At 44.8% G+C, this 12,200-nt stretch overlaps 1 long non-coding RNA gene across 1 annotated transcript; it reads right to left on the bottom strand.

The window, feature by feature from the left end:
- Nucleotides 1-3,067: 3,067 nt before the first annotated feature.
- LOC142464535 (uncharacterized) lies at nucleotides 3,068-5,709 on the bottom strand. Its single transcript, XR_012787679.1, has 3 exons — nucleotides 5,534-5,709; nucleotides 4,727-4,875; nucleotides 3,068-3,168 (listed from the first exon to the last, which is right to left on the bottom strand). It is a non-coding gene; the product is annotated as an uncharacterized LOC142464535 (long non-coding RNA).
- Nucleotides 5,710-12,200: the final 6,491 nt, after the last annotated feature.

The following is a 12,200-nucleotide window of genomic DNA, read 5'->3' as shown; positions in this document are numbered from 1 at the left end:
TTCTCACAGCCATCCCTCCTTCAGCCTTTCACTACTAGAGAGGTAGCCAGGCATTTCAGAGCAGTTTAACACAAATCCCTCTTGTAACAAGAGGGTTAATCTCCTATTTTCGATGTTGACCCTTTAAGTGATCCCCAAAAAGCAAAGAGAGTAGTTCTCAACTTACCTAACAAATTTAAAAGTAGCAGTAGAGAATTAAATATATTAAATATTAAAGCCAGTAAATGTGAACAACAGCCACACATCTGACAGGGTCATTATTTCTATTTCAATGCAGTGTTTAAGATGATGTTGTGGGGGAGACGGGAGAAACAATTAAAAAAAAAAAAGTTTATGCACTTTTTTTAGAACTCTAGCACTGTACAGTGCCCATAGGGATTAACACCGTGGGGGTCATTGTAATGGCCCATAGGGATTAACATAGAGGGGATCCTTGCATTTGAATGGGACTCACGCTGTGTGAATCCTACCGGGCTGCTCCTGTCTGTAAGAGACACGCACTAAGACTGAAACTAAATCAGTCACTCCCCCTGCGCGCCTCTAAGAGGCGATCGTGGGCTTTTATTTTAATAATACAGTATTGTTGCGGGGGGTCTCCAGAGCTGAATCACATTAATTTCAGCCTAAAGGACCCCTTGCTTCCTGAGTTACAGGAGTATGGGGTGCCGGTATCCCCGACATGTTTTAATTCTCCCACGTCACGGTCCAAAAGATCGGGTGATTTAAACAAACCAGAAGAATACTGACACCCCATAACTGGGGATGTAACGGAGAAAGCAGTGGGTTCGTCAGGCTGAAATTAATGCGGTTAAGCTTCGGAGATCCCTTGCTACAATACTGTGTTATCAAAATAAAATAAAAGCAGCTTCATTACCTTAGCACGCTAGCCGATAAGGCAATGAAGGGGTTAAGCAAGAGCACCTGGTTTATTGGTGGTAGAGGGGCTGGGTGAAGGGGGTAGTTACCCTAGGGTGGAGGGTAAGGCCTACCGGGAAAGTTCCTGGAGGGTTTAACCCCTTCATTACCTTAGCAGTAGTAACCCCTCCCACTACCACACAAGGGCTAACCACCCACCCAAGCCTAACTACCCTGGAGCAACTAGCCCCTTCACTCACCCCCTCTACCCAATAAACATTACAAAACACAACAAACACCAATATAATACAATGAACAACCTCTACCCCCCCCCCCCCAACACATACAGTACAGTAATGGGCAAAGTCCCAAATATCCATATCTGGATAATTGCCCATTAAAAAATAAAACATAACCAAAACATTACCCAGCCAGCATATAGTAAATTAATTTGTACTTACCCTTTCCAGGATGAATGCCGACCTCGTCCCCCTTGTCCCCCTCGTCTTCCTCTTCTTTAGTGAGCACCGACAGTAAAATATAAAAACTAACTAGCTACTGGACATTAATCCCTTAATCAATTTAGCGGTTATTAACCACTATGGTAATTAAAGAGTTAATCCCCCCTCCTGCTACCTACCCGTGAGGCGTAACCACCCTCCCCGGGGCAACAACTCCCACCACTCTACCCATTGATTGGCACAGTGGTAAAAAAAATACCCATAATATGGGCATGGTTTGCCACTATGGCAATGAATGGGCAAGCTACAAATAAAGAAACAAGCACCAAATAAAACACAGTATATTTGAATAAAAAATAAAAAGATAAGGTGGCTTCTCATTGTATGATAAGGTGTGGCTCAGGTTGGGTACAATATGAACCAGTTTGACAGCTAAAACCATTAAGTTTGGGAGGGTGAGGGGGGAAAGAAATGTTACATGAACATGGTGTTTTGTTTAATAAGAATAATTTGCTCAGATGGTCTTTCCAATCTTTTCCCACTGTGGTATCTCCCAGTAATTAATCATTTAGTTTCCAGAGGAGTCGTGTTATTATAAGAGAAAGATTAGTGATGGCACATTCAATTGAAGCATGGTCAGATCAGATTATTGGATTCATTGTGGTAGAGGAAACTGATGATTTCAAAGTGGCGTCAATGAATAAGTAATCTATTCTTGAACAGACTATGGAATAGCAATGAAGGTGTAATCTCTCTCTTGAGGGTGTTTTAACCTCCAGATGTTACACAATGTACTGTAGATTCTTTAAAAAAATAAAATCGTTATCTTTAATGATGAGTTACTTAAATAATATCCCCTATCTCTGTTTGAATGGTCATATTTATTGATTTTCTGGTTAATAACTGTTAAAATGCCCACCTAGAATATTTATTCCTTCAGAAAATTTTGATAGCAATGGAAAGAGCTTTAGAAAAAAATTGGGTTTGTCTTTTGTTAGGTGCATATATGTTAGCTAGTATACGTTTGACTGTGTCTGCTTTGTTTATTTCAAGATGAAATGATACCGATTTTCTGATTACGATTGCTACATCTCTTTGGGGCCTACTGTATTCCCTAACTTTAGATAAAATCAGTGCATTGCCGATCAACTTTGCATTGTTTTATCCCGCTATAAAACATGTGTGTCAAAACGGTATTCACTAAGAAAAAACTATTTTTTTAAACTTTTGTAAAAAATTGCAAGATCGTACTATTTGTTTTTTGTTTGTCTTTCAAAATGTTATCGCGCTATAAGTGTTTGTTTAAACTGCAGCCTGGAATAGCTGCGCGAAGATGCTGTGTCTCCATGAACGGCTCTTACAGGCTATCGTTGATAATGTGTATTTTATAGGGAGTACTCCATATTGTTTAATAAAGTCAAGTTATATTGAAATATTCACATAGCTATTCTGCTGGTCACCTTTGCCCCACATATGCCCTACAGTTTCTATGTTGGCCAAGGGCCTGGAATGTGGACAGAAGACAGTTCTTGAAGTCTGAACAGAACACATACGTACTTATATACGTACTTACATACATACGTTATTTCTCATTATCCTATGTCAATTTCTCCGAATTCTGTAGACAAGTAGATAATGCCAGAATATTGGAAGCAAGTTCTGTACATCAGCTTGTTTTGCTGCTTGCCTATATAAACTGCCTGTATACATGAAATAAACGGGAGAAAGTAAAGAGCTTGTTCTGACCTGTTTACTTGATCCTCCGAGCGCGTTCGTCTTTTCCTGATTACAGCACTTTAGAGGGTTGATGACCTCTCGAGAGGGTCTATCCGAGTGAGGGGGAAGGTCCATACTGAATGGAGTAAAGGACGAATTTTACATTTGGCATCAGAAGCTGGGATTAAGAAGCCATCGGTGGGGGTAAGTACAAGATACAAGTTTATCTGTCTTATCCTTCCGGTGTCTACTTATCTAGCAACCCGATTGTAGTAATACCCCCTTACTGGAAGATTATAAATAAATATTGTCATAAACATATGGGTAATAAGACTCATATAGTTAGTCTGGGATTTCCCCGACTGGGACTAGGCATATTGTTATGAACATATGGGTAATAAGACTCATATAGTTAGTCAGGGGATTTTGTAAAAAATTGCAAGATCGCACTATTTGTTTTTTGTTTGTCTTTCAAAATGTTATCGCGCTATAAGTGTTTGTTTAAACTGCAGCCTGGAATAGCTGCGCGAAGATGCTGCGTCTCCATGCACGGCTCTTACAGGCGATTGTGCAGTTTAAATATTAATTTTAATACTAGTGTAAGGGAGCTGGCAGTCTCTTGAGCTGAACTGCATTGAGTACAGCCTTGGGGACCTCCTGCTTCCCGAGTTACAGGTGCCGGTATCCCCCTGCCATTTTAAAATCCTCCACGTCACGTGACCGTGGATTTAAATACTGCAGGAGATACTGGCAACCAATACTGGGGGCTTTAACTCGGGAAGTAGGGAGTTCACAAGACTGAAATAAATGCAGTTCTGCTCAGGAGACCCCCTGCTCCCGCACACTAGTATTACAAAATAATCATTACTAGCCGCTAAGGTAATGACGCTGCTTCAATGGGATCTATTAGTGTACGTCAGCAGGGGGTCTCTTGAGCTGAACCGCATTAATTTCAGCTTCGGGACCCCCTGTTTCCTGAGTTATAGCCTGGTTATTATCCAGCTATGGATAATAATGTGTTTTCACATTAAAAATAAAACCAGCCAACATACAGTAAATAAAAGTTCTATTTACCCAAAGCCAGGATGGGCAGGAATATTACAATAAAAAAAAAACAATTTTCCACTAACCCCTTAATCACCTTAGTGGTTAGTAACCGCTATAGTAATTAAGGGGTAACCCCCCTCCCCTGCTACCCACCCAGGAGGCCTAACCACCCTCCCTGGGCAACTACCCCCACCGTCCACCCCCAGTACCCATTGATTGGCACAGTGTTAAACAATGCCCATATAATATGGGCATGCTTTTCCACTATGGAAGTCAATGGGCAACTTAAAAAAAAAAAAACAACAAACAAAAATCCAAAACAATTATATAGTAACAACCACTAATCCAAAACAATTAAATCAAACCAACTACTAATCCTAAAAAATCAATATAAACAACTACTAATCCAAAGCAATTAAATAAAAACAACAACAAACCCAAAACATTTCAATAAAAACAACGCAAATACAAAACAATTAAATAAAAACAAACATTTGCAAAAAAATACATTGCTTGTCACTGTGCATATCTACACCCATAAAGGGGCATGGAAAAGCACATTGGCAGTAAATGGGCAACCTATAAAAAATACATACAATAAAAATACCAAAAATACAAAAAGAACATACAATCAATGTTTTTCTTACCTTTTGATTTCTTAATTCGACTGCAGCTGGATCCTCAACACAATGCTCCTCAACTTCTGGTAAGTTTTTCTGTTCTTCTCTTCTTTCTTCTGTCTTCTCTTCTTTACTTGTAATCCAATCCAATGGGGCGGATGTTGTCCCACCGGCTTCTTAAGCACAAGAGATGGGACAGACTTTATATAAGGTCCATGACATAATTTTTGAGTGTCAGATGATACACCCCCAATCCGATTGGATGGTGTACCATGTGACAGGGGTTTCTTTTCTTTTTTAAAGAATGTGACGTCCTTAAAAGGGAGGGAAGCCAGACAATCAGGAAGGCTATGCTCCCTTTAAGATGATGTCACCAAAACAAAATGGCTGACATCATGTTACTCCAACCAATTGGATTGGGAGATATACCATGTGAGGCATCACATGCTACACCCCCAATCTGATTGGTTGTAGTAAACCATGTGACAGCTTCCATTTTTTTTTAAAGGATGTGACGTCATTCCCTTTAAGATGCACATCATTTTCTCTCTGTTGTTTCTATTTAATGAACAGTGCTTTCTAGAAGGTTGCTTCTCTTCTGTGACCTGATTGGCTTGAGAGACTTTGTAGAAGAGAAAAAGGGTTAAAGATTTCAGACCAGAAGTCTATATATTTATTAGAAGCTTAAAGCAGAAACTCCACTTGTATTTCATCTGATTTTCTCTTATGCATTTGATGAAAGATCATAGTTCCCTTCTTTTTTGCCAGTGTAACGTTGCTGACTGCAAACAGAATACGGACCCATAGGGCAGAGGTAGGGAGTAATACACTGACCTTGGCCTGGGATTAGAGTCCTTGGATGCAGGGTTAGTAATGTCCAGTTCTGGGGTCGAGACAGGCGGCAGGCAGCTGTAGTCAGGTCTAATCAGGAGTTCAAACACTGGCAGGCAATCAAAGGAACAAAGGCAAAGCTCAAGCAGGAACAGAGTACTTTGCACAAGCAAAGACAGAGAGCAACTGCCTGCTATTAAAAGACCATAAGCAGCTGCAGGCAGTAGAGGACTAGAGAGAGGCTGACTTCCTGTCAGCAACCATCTTAGGTGAGGCAATATATGACCTGGTCCGTCTGCCATCTTGGCATCCAGAGAGATCCCTTGTAGCCAGGGTGGAGGGAGGCAGTGTAGCTCTGTATTTTGTTTCCCTCATGTTCAATGCAAGGTTTCGGCCTTACCTCTGTGAAGATCACCTCTTTAACTATAAAGTAATGGATTTTTACAATGATGTCCCTCATTGGAGTCTGCTTGTTTGGGCCCTCAAGATCTGCTTATCCTGTCCATATGAAAATTCTCCTCAGCGAGAGTGAAAAAATTATGGAAGAAGAAAGTTCCTTGTATTTGTATATTGATTGTTTTTTTTATCCTTTCAGTAGAAGCAACACACCCAGGCAAAGAACCTGGTTTCATGGTTCCTAATCTTTATTCGTAGTGGCAAAATAATAAACCTTCAGATATACAGGTAACAGGCAAAAATGGGCAAACAATTTATGAGAATGTACATGCATTTGTTTCTCGGTGGTAAATTGTTTGTATTCACATTTACTCAAGCAGACTGCTTCATACGGCCATTTCTTAGCTTCCATTTAACCTATGCTTGTTAAAATTACACAATAATGAATGAAAAAAATAAGACAATAACATATTTCATTCCTTGAAACTACTTATCAGGGTGTTAATGGGTTCTATTTTGTACCCAAAATGTTCTATAAACAAATTCACTTACTTTAACAGTTCTGCAAGTCAGCAGATTTATTCTGATTCATCTGACCATTCAAAATGGTTTCTGACAGGCAAAGGTTTATCTGAATAACTTGGATCCCATCTTCAGAGAACTGCCCAAATAATTAAGGAGTCTGGTCACAAAAGGATCTGATAGGATTGTTTTAGGGATGTTCCTCAATCTAACATTATTTCTCCTGGGATGGTTCTCAGTGTTCTCTTGGTCGATCTCACTCTTGGTTTAAATGATTTAAGAATCTACTGGAGCTTATCCTCTAGGCAGTCCATTGGCTCACTCAGTCCTTGCAATTCCTGTCTCTCTCAGTCAGAGCTTTATGCATTTTGGTTTGAAAAGCTTGCCTAATATTAATATCGGTACTTTTCCATATTACCTTTTGTATTAGGCTGTGAACATTCCTATGCATCTGACACTAACTCCGATTGGCACTAAAAGTCTCTGCTTCTTACTGTTCACGGAGTTCCCATCTGTGGAAGATATTAGTGCTTTTTTGGTTTCAGCTTCATGCTTTGCCCATGTTTTAGTGTTTAGGTAAATATTTTCTTTTGTTTTCATTACTTATTTTGGCTTAGGGAAGCTTAGATCTGCCCAGGCTTGGCAAAGCTCCCTGCTCAAGAGGCCATCTTGATCATGTAAATGCATGCACACAAATGTTTTTCTTGTATAGCATCATGTGCTTTGAGTTTGCTGCTATATTGGCTTTTTCGTGTAAAAATGACTGCAAATATACAAATGTTTTTTTAATAAGAATAATAAGACAAATGTCATAGATGTAGTGTATCTTATAAATAGACTCCTAAATAGTGCATACAATCCTTTGTATAATAATTAAAACAATGGTAACTAATTCCCTTATGTTTGCGCTCTAAACACTAATTAAGTGATTGGGAAACCTTCAATATAATTCACCACAAAGCTGTTGCTAGAGCCATTCCAGCATCCACCTTCCCTGCATGTTTTGCTGTATCAGACTCCGACTCTGACCCATCCTCTCACAGGTAGTTATGTTGCTGCCCTTGCACACCAAGAGGTGGAGGCCTGTCCCCATTAAGAAAAATTCTCCTCACCAGAGTCCTCTTCCCCATAGCTAACACTAGTAAGAACACGTGTGGTTTATAGAAAAAACATATACTTGTTTCTGGGCAACCTGTCACCAGTTGGTGACCTGTTTGTCCTCACCTGAGAAGGATTTTGGTAAAACCTCCCTTTCAATTGTGTTTCTTTTCATACTAGAAGTCTGCTGGGTCAAGTAAAACTGCGGAAACGTTAGAAGTACAGTAGCAATAGCAGTTACTACTCTTTTCTTCAGGGTTCCAGTCCACACTCATTAATATTTTAAATAGAGTTGTAATAATTCCCTGAGTGATGTGTACAGCTACACCTGCCCATTTTAGACCACTTGTCTTGAGACTTCTGCACTAAAACCAGTCCAATGCTGTGAGATTTCCACAGTCAGACTAATGGCCCATCGGATTAACACTGCGGAGTCCCTCGAATTTGAATGCGACTCATGCTATGTGAACCCTACTGGGCTGTGAGTCCCATTCAAATGCAGAGACTCCTGCTGTGTTACTCCGATTGGCCATTACAGCCTTCTGTGGACAATCTCACGAGTTACTGCGAGATGGTCACAGATTTTCCAAGGCAAGTGGTCTAAAATCGGCATCTGTATCTGTTAATACTATTTCCCAAATACACAAGCACATGGTGTCGGTGTCCTATTTACAGTCTCAGCATTAAGTGAATTTAGAAATTCTTTTTAATTTAGCCAATTTCAAAGATCAGCAAAATTAAGCGAAAATGCAATGCAATTGACTTTTACATGACAAACTGCCTGCAAACTTTTAAAATCGTGCACATTTGTTTGCTACCAAAAAAAAGAGCAAATTTTGCATGGCTCGCGAACTTGGGCAAAACGGTTGCAAATCTCTGCTTAAAAAGATTGCTAAGCATGACACCATAGCATAGACCGGGTGTGCGCAAAACTGGGAGACACCACATTTTCTGGGGGGGAGGGGGGAAGCGCTTACAGAGGTTCTTCCACACAACATTTAGTAAAAATACAGAGGGAGCGCTTGAGGCCTCGCTATACTGTATGTCATTTACCTTCTCTCCAGTGGCTAATGGCACCATGCCAAGTGTTGGAGATAGCACTATCCCGTGAATTGTTGGTTCACTTAGTTGGCTTCCTGCTCGGATCTCCTGCACCCGGGTGATGCAGAAGAACAAAAAAAAAAGCTGTGTGTGCTGTGCACGCGCATAGTAAGTGAAACTTCTTTGACTTTTGTCACAGAAATTGTATTTGTGTTGGTGTTGGTGATGTTTTAATTAAAAATCAAAATACAATCTCAATGACAAAACGCAAATAAATTTGACTTAGAATGCGCGTGCTCGGCACACATCCCCTGTATTAGCTATTTGCACTAAGTGTGAATTCCGCGTGTGACAGTGTGCGTGTGACTGAGAGTGTGCGTGTGACTGAGAGTGTGCGTGTGACTGAGAGTGTGCGTGTGACTGAGAGTGTGCGTGTGACTGAGAGTGTGCGTGTGACTGTGCGTGTGACTGTGCGTGTGCGTCTGACTGTGAGTGTGACTGAGTGTGCGTCTGACTGTGAGTGTGACTGAGTGTGCATCTGACTGTGAGTGTGACTGAGTGTGCGTGTGACTGAGTGTACGTGTGACTGTGAGTGTGTGTGTGAGTGTGACTGAGTGTGTGTGACTGAGTGTGCATGTGACTGTGAGTGTGTGTGGGGGTCTGGGGGGGTCAGGCAGTGTGTGTGGGGGTCTGGGGGGGTCAGGCAGTGTGTGTGGGGGTCTGTCAGTGTGTGGGGGTCTGGGGGGGTTCAGTCAGTGTGTGTGGGGGTCTGGGGGGTTCAGTCAGTGTGTGTGGGGGTCTGGGGGGTTCAGTCAGTGTGTGTGGGTCTCTGGGGGGTCGGTCAGTGTGTGTGGGGGTCTGGGGTGGTCAGTCAGTGTGTGTGGGGGTCTGGGAGGGTCAGTCAGTGTGTGTGGGGGTCTGGGGGGGTCAGTCAGTGTGTGTGGGGGTCTGGGGGGGGTCATTCAGTGTGTGTGGGGGTCTGGGGGGTTCAGTCAGTGTGTGTGGGTCTCTGGGGGGTCAGTCAGTGTGTGTGGGGGTCTGGGGTGGTCAGTCAGTGTGTGTGGGGGTCTGGGGGGGTCAGTCAGTGTGTGTGGGGGTCTGGGGGGGTCAGTCAGTGTGTGTGGGGGTCTGGGGGGTCAGTCAGTGTGTGTGGGGGTCTGGGGGATCAGTCAGTGTGTGTGGGGGTCTGGGGGGGTCAGTCAGTGTGTGTGGGGGTCTGGGGGGGTCTGTCAGTGTGTGGGGGGGCCCGGGGGGGGTCCGTCAGTGTGTGGGGGGTCTGGGGGGGTCCGTCAGTGTGTGAGGGGTCCGGGGGGGGGTCCGCGCGGGTTGCGCCCGGGTTTTTGTACCACCGCTTCCTGGGGGGCCCGCAAACGCCCGCATCACTGGAGGGCTGAATGGCGCCGCTGCCAGCCGCTTCTGCGCATGCGCGGCATGGCAGCGGTAGTGGAAGTTAGGCGGGCCCATGTGTGGGCTGGGAGGGAGGTCCCATTCGGGTTAGGAAAGGGTGGGGGGGGGCTGTCCCGGTCGGGCGGTCTCTGCTGTCCCGGGCAGCAGACGGGGAACGGCAACACATGTCAACAGCCGTGGCAGCAGGCGGGGAACGGCGCTGCTGCCAACCGCTTCTGCGCATGCGTGGCTTTCCTCCAGTCCCCATGATTACTGAGCATGCGCGGCTTGGCAGCGGATGTGCGGGGGGAATGGCGGCCGTTAGGAGTGGCGCCGGCGGCTATCACCGCCGCCGCATATGTCATCAGCCATGTGGGCGGAGCAGCGGCTGTTAGGAGCGGCGCCGGCGGCTGTCGCCGCCGCCGCCGCATCTGATTTGTGGAGCGGGTGTGATGTCAGTGTTGGGGTTGGGCTAAGCCAGAACACAGCCCGGCCTCAACTGCCAGCACTGACGTCACATCCGTTTCATTTCTGTCTCCACAATCCATTTTTGCCCCAGTTCGAATGAGGTGCCACTAAGGAAGTTTCACTTCAAAAGGATCCAACGTTGTTGCCTGCGATGGCGTCCGCCTCCGCGTGGGGTGAATTCCGGCGTGGATAATATCACCTTACCATCTCTAACATGTAGGTGGTCTGGTCCCAGACCACAGGACACAGTCAACACGTGCGTCTCACCAGTGCTGTACCTGACTATATGCAGCTTCTGGAGAAAGGTCCTTAACTAGGGGCTTTCCCTATAGCAGCCACAACCTAATGTGAGTCGGGGCCTAGCTGGGGCCTAAGGGGGAAGATCTGGCCTAGTCCAGGGAAGCATTGCTCCCTGGACACTACATGCTCCTCAGAGGTCCTTCTTCTGACTGACGTTGTCTCCTCAGCGCGCCAAATGTATCTCTTGGTGAGCAGGGGAATCCGGACGCCCTATTGACTCTAGCTGTGTATGTGATAGGCAACCCATGAGGCTGCTGGGACTTGTAATCTTGTATAGGTAACTACTTCCAGCTCCAAAAATAGCGATACAGAGACTCTGAGAAATTATCTGAGAGACCCAAACATGAAAAGTATATGACATATATGAAGTCCAAAAGATGGTTCTAAATCCGCAGCAAATCAGGTTATAAGTTCTTGGTCAAATAACATTGCCTATTGTGTACAATAAAGGACTGAACTAACAGGGAAAGATGGACCCAATAAGAGAGTAGCTAGAGAAACTAGAGCCAGCCTTGAACCGAACCCTTAGTAACTCATTAGCATAAATATCTCGGTCCTAGCTTCTGCCGCGAACCACCAGACCCTTGCCCGAGTGGTCCCTGCCCCCGCTGCCTCCTTCCGACAGGGCTGACTATGTACTGTGACGCGTCAGCCGGACGATACTGCAAGAATCTTGTGAATTTCGGCGTTGACGCGTCACGTGGTACGCGAGTCAGCCAATGGGGAGGAAGGGAGGGACAGAGCTAGGTGGGAGGCGCCTTGGGCGGGGAGCAGGGAAGGAGCTGCATGTTATTAAATTGTGTGTGTGTGTGGGGGGGGGGGGGGAACGGGGGGGGTGGACGGCACCAAGGATCAGAGCCCGCCCCCCTCCCTCCCACTCCCTCTCCGGCTCCTTACAGACCGCATATCGCGGTCTGTGTCTGTCAGCGCCCCGCCTGTCTGCAGTGCAGGCGCGCTGACTGAGGGAGTGGGGCCTTAGCCTTAATGTCCAAAGATATTGAGGTAAATACCTGTGTCCTTATGATAAAGCTTTGTAGGTTCCCACATGCTGAAGCTATGGTGATACCGAAGCCTCAGACCGTCCGGGAAAAACTTCAGGCTACTCACATGGAGGTGCCCGTCTACTCTCGGCGTTCTCCCATGAGGCGTAGCGAATTGCCGGAATCTGCGCTGTGGAAGTGCGTCACTCCAATCGTGGGGCAGTAGAGTTGAAAAAATTGGTAGAACAGCAGGAACCCAGAGAAAGCACCGATCAACTCACCAGAGGTAGCAAAAAATAAAAAAGGTTTATTGAATTACTTTGTTAAAAACAAAAAACAAACTATTATAAAAAACAAAATCTCCTACATGTTTCAGGCTCTCCAGCCCTTTCTGAAGGAGTATGCAATGGCCGCTGCTTGTATGTCTCCTGCGCATGTGCGAGGTGCACGAAGATGGCCGCCACGCTAGTGAAATCCAT

The sequence above is a fragment of the Ascaphus truei genome, chromosome 13 (genome assembly GCF_040206685.1).
Source record: "Ascaphus truei isolate aAscTru1 chromosome 13, aAscTru1.hap1, whole genome shotgun sequence".
Lineage (NCBI taxonomy): Eukaryota > Metazoa > Chordata > Amphibia > Anura > Ascaphidae > Ascaphus > Ascaphus truei.
Note: the sequence above shows the minus strand (reverse complement) of the source record. Positions and strands in the feature narration are given on the sequence as shown.